This window comes from Callorhinus ursinus, unplaced genomic scaffold (assembly GCF_003265705.2).
Source record: "Callorhinus ursinus isolate GAN/ISIS: 27379988/994484 unplaced genomic scaffold, GSC_fseal_2.0 scaffold10, whole genome shotgun sequence".
NCBI classification, from domain to species: domain Eukaryota; kingdom Metazoa; phylum Chordata; class Mammalia; order Carnivora; family Otariidae; genus Callorhinus; species Callorhinus ursinus.
This window is the reverse complement of record NW_027397072.1, coordinates 88,210,518-88,222,848: the sequence shown is the minus strand read 5'-3', so window position 1 is coordinate 88,222,848 and position 12,331 is coordinate 88,210,518. Positions and strand designations below refer to the sequence as shown.

Here is a 12,331-nt window from a genome sequence, read left to right as displayed (position 1 = left end):
TAAGTGAAGACATCAATATTCCATATTCCCAAACTCAGTTCCACCCCCCTTTAATTTTTCTGGTATGGTGCAAATAGGTTTTATAATACTCTTGTGGTTTTCTTTTATTAGAAAAATGTACTGATCTGTACTGTTGAGCTAAATGACAATATTACGGGTCATAAAAAAGATTTAGTATTTTGAACCTTTGCACTGTTCAAGCTCCCAAAGTCATTCTTGATGAGGATCAATTTCAATTATACTTTTACTGCTTATGTAACCGAGGCAGGGAGGGGCCACCAGGAGCAGAAACAGGGAGTGTTGAGGGTTCAGCAGAGGGTTCATGATGGTACTCTCTCTGTGTGACCAGACTCATTACTGACAGCTGAGTGTTCCAAACCTAGGTGACTTTTATCTTAAACAGTGTCCAGGGTAGGAATCTTGAGCAAACACATAGTAAAGGAAAGCCAGACTTTTATTTCTTTAATTAGCAGCAGGATGTTGAGTACAGCAAAGTTAGTTAAGGAACTGAATGCAGAATATCATTCTCTGAAGAGATAAAATCAGTGGAAGTCCGGCTTGTTTATTCTGCCTCTGACCTGGAGTTGTCCCCTCTTATTTTGTGCTGGGGGAAGACAGAGCACCCGTGCTTTCGCTAACCACTCACTCGGCCCTTCATCCCCCAGGACTGGTTTATAGAAGACCCAGGGCCCAGCATGTGCACATGCCCACCCCCTGCACCCCCAGACTCTGTCTGTCTCCTTCCTCACTTTGCTGGGGTTAAAACAACAATGACAAAAATTCAGTGGAGTAAATTTGAAGATCTAATTGGCTTTATTAAGCGATTCATGAAGGGCAGCATCCCGTCCAGCAGTAGAGAGATAACCCTAGGAGTTGTACAAAATAGCAGGTTTTTATAGGAAGGAGGGTGGGGCAAGATGATATCAACAAAAGGAAAGAAAGGACTGTTCCAGGCAAGGTCACTTTCCCTGACGGGGAAGAGCAGGGGGTCTTATCATACAGATGACTTCATCTTCCTTTGGGGGGATGGATAAAGCCCATGTGACAGATTATCTCATTGGTCCTTACCAGAAAATTCCTGACTAATCAGATAAGACTGTTTCTCTGGGGGAGGCTGAAATTGCAATTAGGTTAGGTATTGAGCCTCAGTTGGGTAACAAGGCCTAGCATAAGTGACTCCATTTGGGACTGTGAATTTCTTTTTGACACTAGGGATAGAAGCCTGCTCTGAAATAAGATTGCATTATATTCAAATCATGATATACTTGGAATAAAATCCAAACCCCTTTACTGGGCTATGGTCTCTACTGCCCTTCCCGAGTCCAGCTCAGCCTACTCAGACCAGCTCCCTGCTTTTGGCCACATGGCTCCTCTCTTGGGTTCCTCGGTGTGCTTGGCTCTTTTCCAGAGTCTTTGCACAAGCTCTTCTTTCTACCCAAAAGACCTTTCCTCCCTTATTCAGCAAGACTCCCTCCTCTCAGAACAACCAGTCCTGACCCCTTTACAGCCAAAGCAGCACCCTCACACGTGCTCACTCTCCTGCTGGCTTGCCTCCTTTGTACCACTGAACTCCATTCTGATATTTTGAACATCTGTTTGCGAACCAAGGTCCTCCACAGGGTTTACACTTTGGGGAAGACATTGGAACAGTTTAAGTCACAAGTATTTATATTCCTGTTTCTTCTGCTTATAGAGCTATAATAAGCACAGGCAGCAAGGAGCTTTAAAAACTAGCTAGCCCATGCTCTCTGGAGGGCAGAACAGATGCGTTGACTCCTAGCAGAGCTGGGATCTTGCCTTCTCTAGAAAAAGGAGAGGCCAGGACGTGCCTGAGGACTCTGCCATCCTCATCATCACAAGGGCAGGGGCAGGGTTCTCCAGGAAAAGGATTCCAGTTCTGCTCTAGTTCTAAGACAGATTTGAAGCTGCAAATTCCATGCCATAGACAGAGCTGTGGTCATCTTACTCTGAAAAGCTTCGTGAGCGTTACTGAGCACCCACCATGGGCATACAAAATTTCTTGAAACACTCGTACACTTCCTGTGATTTGAGAAAAATAATTTTCTGGAAGGAACTCCGAGATAAACTTTGTAGGTAACCAGAAGTTTACTTGCTGGGGCCACTTGTTATAAGTAAAGGCAGTTCAGGGTTAGGGGTGGGCTGCCGGAAAACAGCACCCCCGTCTGGTGGATTGCTTTCCCAGACAGTAGTCACAAGGCAGGAAACTGTCACTAGCCAACAGTAATACCACCACCCACACAGCCCAAGCATCCTGCACCCCCTTGCCACTTATCACCTCCAGAAATGATATTTTATGGTTATTCTCCGCCTCTGTGGCACTTTCTTGAGGCCAGAGTTTGATTTTGACTGTCTCTCTCATTGTGGTATCCCGGCACCTCGAATAGGGCCTGGCTCCTAGAGGAGCACCTCGAATAGGGCCTGGCTCCTAGAGGAGCACCATGCACTTGCTGAATGATGCCTGACACGGAAGAATGCTGTTCTGACAGAAGGAGTGGGTATCAGGAGTCTTCTTTCCAGCTCACCCAACGATCATGACCCAGTGATGACCAGAATATGGCTCAGTGTCGCTCACTGGTTAATTATCTGATCTACTAGGTCATTCCCACCAATGCATGAATGTTTTCTACAGGCAGGGAAGTCCTACTGAATCTCTGCGAGCCTTTGCAGAGCAGAGGTTCCGCCATGCTGAGAGCGGGTACCTGCCCCCACCAACGAGCCTTGGCGGTGCACTGGGCTCCCGGCTGCATCTGTGCTCGCTGGGGGAAAGGGCACAGCAGGCCGGGCAGGGTTCCACTGTGTATATCAAGCACGTGTTCTAAATTACACTCCATTCTCCACAGCCCCAAGAGACCCCAGTCACCCAACTGTGGTCTGCACTCTTGATTCCTGTTCTTATTTAAAGAAATGCTATTGATAAGCTTTTGCTATTTCTGCCTCAGTCTTTTAGAAAATGTGCAAGACAGAAAATCACGTATCTTCAAAGCTCTGGGGCTAAGCAATAATCCCTCTTGTTTCATTCTTAATCAGCTGAATTAATTTGTATACTCCTTTTCATTTGGGTATGATGACTGTGAGCATTTCAAGTGTAACCATCAACTACCTTTCTTAATAGCATAATGTTTTGGATTTTTCAAAAGAGGAAAAAAGAACTTTTCTGGGCTTTTGCTACATCATTCATATTAGGCCCCTGTTCTGATTTTTCCTCCTTTCTTCCTATCTTTTGACAATATCAGTGTCCTCTCTCTTTAGTAAATTTAAAGTCACCATTTAATTTCCATTAGAAAAAAATTTGCACCTAAGATAATCTCTATCCTCAAACACACTTATCAAAATGAACATGCTAAAAAGTAAAAATTATACACAATAGAAAAGATTAGCCCAGAATACTTACTTCCTTTTCATTTTGTAGGTTCCTAACTTAATAATTTTTAGTGATTTCAATTTATCACAAACTCTCAGCTTGAGCTCCGTGTGGGCATATAAACGACTGAACCTGAACGTTGAGGTTAAAATTCTTACTTGGGAACCTACATTATCTGGATTAACCATTGACATTAGTTAAGTAAATCGAGTAAATATGGTTCCGCTCAACCTCCCTGCCCCAGTTCCAATCGTTTCAGTCTCTGTGTCCCTCTTAAGCTTTTTACTTTGTCATTTGCGAATTAATTTGCATGTATCCAGGACAGAGAAGACAAGATGGAAAGGGAGAACATAGAAATCCAGCCCCAAGTTGCTGCTCTGTTCTCCTGCATGTTGGTGGGCTTGGGGGAAGGGCGGGGTTCCTAATCATTTAACTTGTGAGAAATAATGGACAAACACTGAAAGCGATGTCCTTTCAAAATGTTTGTGTTTCAGGTGTCTTCCTGATTATCTACTATAACCAGGACAGAGGGATGGAAGAGCACCTAGTGGGGGGGGGGGGGTCCCAAACAGACCAGGCTCGGCCACTCACTGCTGACAAAATCCAAAGGCAGAGAGAGGAATGGTGGTGAAACAAGAAAGGAATTTATTTCAGTGAGGCCAACACCAGGAAGACAGCTGACTAATGTCTTAAAGACTGTCTCCAAAGTGCTAAAAATACGTCCAGGTGTATATAAGGAAAATGTGGGACAAAGTTGGTGGGTACATGCAGGTGGGAAGTAAAGGCCAGTTCGATCACTGTCGTGGGGTCAGTCATGAGGATCTTGCTGGCTCAGGGCAGTCCTTATTGCTTGAGGGGGGAGTTTCAGTTCCCGTCGGCCAGGGGCTTGGCCGGGGGGGCTTTGCTCACAGGATCTTTTGCCTGAGTTAAGAGATAAGCTGGAAAGAAGAACTTAAGGGCACCTGGGTGGCTCAGTTGGTTGGGTGACTGCCTTCGGCTCAGGTCATGATCCTGGAGTCCCGGGATCCAGTCCCACATCGGGCTCCCTGCTCAGCGGGGAGTCTGCTTCTCCCTCTGACCCTCTTCCCTCTCGTGCTCTCTATCTCTCATTCTCTCTCTCTCAAATAAATAAATAAAATCTTTAAAAAAAAAAGAAAGAACTAATCAATTAGAAAATACAGACTAAGGCCAAAATGGAGGTGGTTGAAGTCCTCTTTTATACTTATATCTAGGAGAGATATATGGAGTTACATGGGGTATATATGGCTCTCTGGCATTTAATGGGGTATTTATGGCTGTTTGGAGTTTAATGAGGTATATGTAGCTATCTGGAGTTTAATGGGGTATACATGGCTATCTGGAGTTTAATGGCTTATATATGGCTGTCTGGAGTTTAATGGGGTATATGTGACTAGGGCTTTGTGGGGTATATGTGGCTGCCTGGAGTTTTGTGGGATATATGGTGGTGGGGTGTTGGGAGAGTAGAGGAAACAGATCTGGGGACTCAAAGCCTACTATAGGTGTGGGGGGAGAGGGGGAGGAGGACAGGAATGTGCACAGACATATGAACATGTCTCAGAATGATGCAGTAGCACCCATGCCTGTGGCCATCTCAGTAGGGGGTCCTTGGGTGAACAAGTCTTGATTAATGGAATTTTAATGCTAATTTAGTTTTTTTGGTACTCCAGTCCCCAAAGGCTTTGGTTGTTCTGATGGAAGCAAAGCTCCCTTTCTAAAAAAAAGAAATTGATGATTTTACAAATTCCAACTGGTGTGTTTTTCAGGGCAGGAAGTGAAGAGCCAGGTGTGTGTGTCGGGCTGGCTGCAGAGGGGGCTAACCTGCAGAGCGAGGCGCCAGCATCTCAGTGCAGGGAGAGGCCTCTAGATGGTGCAGGTGAGTCTGCAGTGAGGGAAAGCCCCTCTGCAAGGACTGAGTTCACACACTCGCAGACAGGACAGAGCAGTCAAGGAAGAGTTCCCAGACAGCCCTTTGGAATAGAAGGAAAGTGGGGCTGGCCGCAGAGAGGTGCCTCGCCCCAGGCAGCTCTGCGGGCCTCCAGCGACGCTGGCCACCTGCTTCTCAGAGCACTGCTAGACGGCCACCTGTGAAACCTGGTGGCCCCACACGGGACCGTGCCTGCCTTTCTCCACAGACCGACTTCTGCTGGGACTAGAAACTGACCTGCCAGCAGGTCCAGGTAAGCCTTGGTCCTTCTCTTTGGGTTTTCTAAACTCTTTGGCTGTTTGAGACTGAGGTGTCATGGGCTGAGAAACGGCCTGAGTGCATTTTTGAAATGCGTGTCATTTTTGGGTTGCGTTTGAACAAGCTTTACCAATTACCGTGTGTCTGCACTACCAGTTCTAAGACCTGAGATTGTTCCTTTGTTTTCAGGAAAACATTAGAAACCCCGCTTTGCTCCTGGTTGCACATTTGGTCAGTGAGCCAAATTCTGTGTGTGTTTGGCTGACTTTAAGATTTTGGCTACCAAGACCACGGGTGTCTCCCGAGAGCATGAAAAGTATGTTTCTGAGGTTTGCCCCTGAGCCTGGCTCACGGGGAACACAGGCAGCAGCTGGGATTTAGCTGTGTATCTGCGTCTCCCCTGAGTTACCTGCGGTGCTCTAAGAGACCTTCCCAGTGCAATTTTGAATCACGTCTGAGACCCGATGCCTCAGATGTCTCTGTTTTGGGGTGCACGGGGCGGGGAGTATGTATTTCTGATGATTGAGGCATTTACTTCCAGCCAAGAGGCTCTTCTCAGTGCTCTGACACATAGCGAGGTAGTTTGGGTTCCCGCGCAAGAGCCAGCTCTGATTCCCCGGCATCCTCTAGTAACTGCTCCTGCGCTTCGGGGGCGTGAGGGCTTGGGGCAGAGCAAAGGGAGACGGCTGAGCGGGAGGGCGGCCGATGGGGGTCCAAGAGGAACAGTTAAAACAATAAGTGACAGGGTAGCAGAGCAGAAGCCCGTCAGTAGGGACATTCAAGAGTTGGTGGGACGCAGGGTACCAGAAGGCTGGAGAGCACAGAAGGCAGAGGCCGAGCCCGCCTTCTCTGCTGTCCAGCTAGCCACTGCTCTATAGCTCTGAGGTTGCATGTCTGAGACCCTCTCTAGGAATGAAATGGCAGCTAATTCAAAATATTAACAAGGTAAAAAGCCATAATGGACTAAGGAGAAAGGGATCAATTTAAATAGCTAATATAGAGAGTATTTCTTGCCTGACTCGATGTTCTGAGACTTCGAAGGTATAGCCATTTAAAGTTACTTTTTGACAAAGTCCACCAAAAAGAGAGTTACTCATCCAAGTTGGGACGTTCTCATTTGTCCTGGCAATTGCCCACATGTCCCTTTCCCCAGCAGAGAAGCCTGGGGGCCCTGCTCTGGGCTGGGTCAGCCAGGCCTCTGCTGTGATTTCTTCCCATCCTTCAGTGAGCCAGGCTGTACATGGGAATATTAATTTGTGACGGCACAGCAAAAGAGTAATCCTGGAAGCACATGGCTTTGGGAGGAAAAAGTAAATAAAATTTCCCTGAAATGTTTGCTTTTCACTCTCTGGCCACTATCTGATTTCTAACAGTAAACAGGATTTTCATTTTGTTGAAGACACATATTTGCAAAGCTCAGAAGTGTCAGGGGCTCACCCTTCTTCCTTAAGCATCAGCGTGTCCCCGTACCAGCATAGCACCTGCCACAGGCAGCCCCGTGTTTGCTTGGGGAAGTGAGGACAGACCTGGTCTTACCCCCTATTTCACACAGTACAAACCGGATTGACTCTTTTCACTGGGGAGCATCTTCTCATCAAAGTTCCTTAGGTCCCAGAAGACCACAGATAGAAGCCAGGTCACCCGAGTCTCCTTTCCATTTCTGGGAGAGTGAGTTTTGTGTTCTCTAAAAAATGAAATTCATTCTCAAGGAAATGCCCAGGAACTCAGCTGCAAAGACTCAAGCAGATCTGAAATTCAAACACAGGAGCTATAAACAGGATGCATGTGGGAAGCCAGCCTGGTGCTTCGGTGGCTCAACCTGTCCCGTAACCTTCCCTCCCCGGGCCGGCTCAGTGTCCTGCCTGCACGCCTGCCTGCAGCTTTCCTTCAGGCCCCGGTTTGCTCAATTATCCCAGAGGACACCTGCCTGCCCACCTCTTTGATGCTGTTTGAAGCTCTGCCTAGGTGATTCCACCCTCCAATAGCATCATTAATTAACTTACATTAGGCTCACTTAGCACATTATGTCAAATTAGGAAACTGAGGCCCCAGCCCTGCCTCAGAGAGTGCCGCCCATCACAGCAGGTCATGCAGTCCACCCTGAATTCACGTATTGGGGCAGGACTTTGATTCAATCTCCAATTATTATTTGCCTAAAGAGTGAAGAAGGGTAGATAAACTGATGTCCCATTGCTTAACTTCTGCCCTACATTTCTAGACCACTTTGCAAATTCTTCCTTATTTTCTGAACAAGGAAATGGAGCCTTAGAAAAGTTAAGTGGCCTGCCCAACCCCATATGGCCAATAATGACCGTGATGCCAACAGTAGCCTAAGGCATCATGCTTTGTAACTTGTAATTTGGAGGGGTTGGACTAGAACCTCTGTGCCCTGCATCTGTGGTGGACACGCTTGCCTCTGTAAGGACATGTGGTGAAGGTTCTGAGACAACCACCTGGTAAAACTGAGGGTAGTGGGGAGCAAACTTCTACCTTCATAGAGCTCAACCCTCACACCACACTGTTTGCTGGCCACCCATCTTCATCAGGGCTAAAGAGGAAGCCATCTAGTCTCCGTTCTTGTGAGCTGTCCCTATGAAGGCTTGGTAGTAGAGGAGATATTGGTGTGGGAAATACCAAGTTGCTGTTTGTATATAGTGCAAACAGAGTCGAATATAGGTGATTCAATCCAGGAACTAAGAGAAATTTGCAAATGACTTTTGGGGTTCAGGCACCCCAATGATTTCTTGGCCTCTGTTAGTACAAATGAGACTGGACTCTAGTTTTTCACCATTGTCTATCCTGAGATTGTCACAGAGCAGTGCCCAAAGTGGGTAACCTCTACAATCAAAGCCAAGGACAAAACTTTGCCTTGGGTCTTAGCATCAAGGTAGGCCATTCATTTGCTGGTAAAAAAGAGATCCTACAATCCAAGGTGTCTTCAGTTCTCCCATAGGACATAGTGGGCACTCAGCGAAAGTGCAGTTGACCCTTGAACAATGCAGGTTTGAACTGTGTGGGTCCACTTATATGCAGATTTTTTAAAATAAATATAGTACAGTACTCTAAATGTGTTTTTTCTTCCTTAGGATTTTCTTAATAATGTTTTCTTTTCTCTAGCTTACTTTATTATAAGAACACAGTATATAATGCATATAGCATACAAAATATGTGTTAATCAACTGTTTATGTTATTGGTAAATCTTCCAGTCAACTAGTAGTTAAGTTTTTGGTGAGTTGAAAGTTTTCCGTGGATTTTTGACTGCTCAGGGGTTGGCCATCCTAACCCCCACATTGTTCAAGGATCAGCTGTATGTCCAGTAAATGAATGAATGAATGAGATCCTTCTAAGAAAGGCCACCAGTTGTTTTAATCACACAGTGGGGAGCAAGGGGCTGTCTAACATCAAAGTGTACCCTAAGTCAACAAGCAAACAAATTCCAGTTAGGAAAGCTACCCTCTCTGCGTGCAGAGATACATGTTATTTCTCAAAGGGTGGGTGCCCACGGGTGTCAAACACACTGTTTGTCTACAAGGTGGAACAGACAGGAGCTGGCGAAGCTGGAGACCCTTCCTCCTCTGCCCAGGCCTCCCCCAGAAACACCCAGAGGTCTGTATGCACAGTTTCCCACGTAACTAGCCAGGAGGCCTTTGTGTTCCACTTCTGACAAATCAGATCACTGTGCAAAGCAGATGGTTGGTAATGAGCCTTGCACAGGGAAAGGCACTCGTGTTAATAGCCACAGCTGTGCCACCCACCAAGCTTCTATCATCCCCAGTCACTTCCCAAGACAGTAAATCAGACTATGCTCTGCACGTGGCCGGAAGGTGCCTTGGCTTGTGAGGCCCGACGGAATCAGCAGACCGAGCAGTAACAGCCCCAGTGGTGTTGCCATTACTAGTAGTGGTGGGGCCCAAGGGTGCATGGAAGCCAAGCTTAGCTGTGGTATTTCTAGATCCCGTAAGACTGATGCTGTTAAACGATACCATCCAGTGGCTGTATACAAGCAACTAAGAGGTGAGCCCAAATACTGAAATAAGATATTAGTCTCTTGAAAATAATAGGGAGATAATTCTGCCAACAACACTCTAATCCTGACAAAAGGTGCTTACTTTGGAGATGAAGAAAGACACGTAGATCTAGACTACAGATGAAAAATGGCGGCGGTTGGGGGGAGGTCATAGTTTTGACAACTGTCAGTCCATTACCAAATATTTTCTCTTGAAGTCTCCATCCTGCCATATTTCCAGTTCCATATTTCTTAAACGTCAGGCACAGAAGAGAGATGAAGGTAGGATTTCATGTTGGTTTTAATGTACATTCATTCAGCGAACCTTTTCTGAGCACCTGCTTCATGGCAGGCACTTTAAAGGGACATAGCGATACAATGGTACCATGCATGGGTGAGGACAAACGATGTCCCTGTCTCGTGGAGCTTCCATTCTAGTGTGGAAAAAGAAGCCATAATACATTGATATGGATGTAGTTTCAGGTAAATCCAATGCCGTGAAGAAACAAGTAAGCAGGAGCAGCAGAGAGAAGGCCCTGGGGGAGCGGGCCCCTTGAGAAGTTATCTGAGTGAAACCCTAAGTGAAGTGAGGGAGAGAACCAAGGGGAAGCCCCAGGCTGGGGATGAACTCAAGACATGCCAACACCAGCAGGAATGCCTTCCTGCTGTGGCAACAGCAGAGGGAAAGGTGGGAAGGAGCAGGAGAGGAGAGAAGAGAGCGAAAAGCCAGAGCATGCCAGACTAGAGGCCATGTTAAGAAGTCTGGGCTTTCACTGCAGGAGGTGGGAAGGCGAAGAAAACCATGTATTAACTCGGGCTGAAGTATTCACCCCCTGTGCCATTCGGGGACCATCAGTGCCCACAGCACCCTAGTTGGTATATTGTGAAACGCACCCCCACCTGCCGTGAGTCAGGTCTCCAGCTGTGCTCTTCCTGAGAGAGCTGGTCTGGCTCATGTGTGGGCAGCAGGGGCAGGCAGCAGGAGAAGATGGCAGGACGGTGGGATGATCCCTTTCAACCCAACAGCTGTTCCCTCTGCAATTAACAAAGGACAGAGGGGCCCTTCCTGAGAAAAATTTTAAAGATTCCAACTTGAAACACATGCTTACATTTTGTAAAGTCTCAAACTCGAAAGAAAACACTGAACATTCCTACAGAGTCCCACAGACCTCCTACCCTTTTGCACCCTACCTGATCCTCCTGCAGTCAGCCCCAAGCCATTGGAGGATGAGTGGGGGATGAGCCAGCCCCCACTCATCCCACTTCTCACTTGGAGAGATGGAGAGGCACTTCCCAGCATTGGGAATTGGGCGGGCAGAGAGGCTCTGATAGCGCAGCCCAGAGCCCTGACATTCAGTTAGCAAGCCTCCTCTTCCAGGATTAGTTGGGGAACTAATTGAGAGATCAATTTCACACCCAGTTTTGCATGCCAGAGCTATTCTTGTCCATTGCGCACAACCCTAGGAGCTAGGGAGAACCCTGGCTGCTCAGCCCCATGCAGCAGGTGGCTCGCCAGCACCTGGCAAACTGGATTTCCTTCCTTCCAAGTAATAGGACTGTGGAGAGGTCAGCCTAGAGGAAGAGACCCCATTGCAGTGAAACCCACAGCATTGAAAGCACATGGATGGGTAATGAGGGAGGAGGTGGGGGTGGACTCAGGGGCTTGGCATCTGGCCGAGCTCCTGATACTATACAGGGAGGCCCTAGACCACAGAGGATGGTCAGATGGGATGCACACGTCTGTTGCTTTGGCTGATTTTGTTTACCTGGCAAATATGGGTTTATGGCTTAATATTTTGATTGAGGCTTTTTGTTCTTGCATAACAAATATTACCTCTGGCCCAGAAAAACCGTAATCCTTAAAAATACTAGAATGCACTGCACTTGCTTAAAAGCACCTCAGAGGACTTTCAAGGTTCATTTTCTTTAAGATTTAGTCCTTAATAATGACTAGAAATGGCTGTTCCTAAACCTTCCTGTCCGTAATGAAGAAAATCCATCAGAATGGACACTTTGGGGATGTGGCTGTTCAACACTCCACTCTCAGCAGAGGAGGGGCCGGGCAGCTGGGCTGGGTGGCGTTGGTAAATGGCACAAGGCGACTGTGCATCAGTAGATTTGCAGAGTGGTTTTCTGCTTGATGGATTCCTTCCTGGGTGATACAATCTTCAGTAAGTATCATTTAAGTTAGAAGAGTTTAAAACAACTTCGGCAGAACCCCTTTCAGGGTTTAGCTCATTCTTGCAGAGATTGGGGGAGCGAGACCCATCCTGAAGATATGTGAACATGCAGCAGACGACTGATCTATCCCGGTGGCCTCTGGCAGGAACCAGCTCTGTTCCTACGACCCCTGGGATGTGAGCACGTGTCTTGGCCCCCTCCAGCACTCATTTAAGCAATTTTGCTCCTCATTTTATGAACAGAAGAAACCAAGGCAGGGACATTCCAGTGACTTGGGACACTTGGTTTTGAGTCAAGTCTGAAAACCAAGAGACCAAACTTGCGCCACCATTGCTGCCCATCGGTTTCCACCGTGAGGTCTGCACATGAACTTCATTATCCAAACAGACCACACACAGCTCTCTAACTTGACTTCTGCAATTGGTGTGTGTGAGGGAAGCGGCGCTTGAGAATATTACCCTGATGATTATCGCAGTTGTTGCTTTTGAAGGCAAATATTTATTTTGTGAGGATTGCAAAACTAAGAATAGTAGAATGTGGAGCTCCTCGTTATGTTTA

General features: G+C 46.9%; 1 protein-coding gene across 1 annotated transcript in view; it reads left to right on the top strand.

Moving 5' to 3' along the window:
- The first annotated feature begins 5,322 nt into the window (after positions 1–5,322).
- The window catches only part of EDAR (ectodysplasin A receptor), a 93,758-nt gene continuing 86,749 nt past the window's right edge, over positions 5,323–12,331 (top strand). Inside the window, exon 1 of the mRNA XM_025869125.2 lies at positions 5,323–5,580. The gene's annotated coding sequence lies outside the window, so the exon portion shown is untranslated. The remainder of the gene's footprint in view (positions 5,581–12,331) is intronic.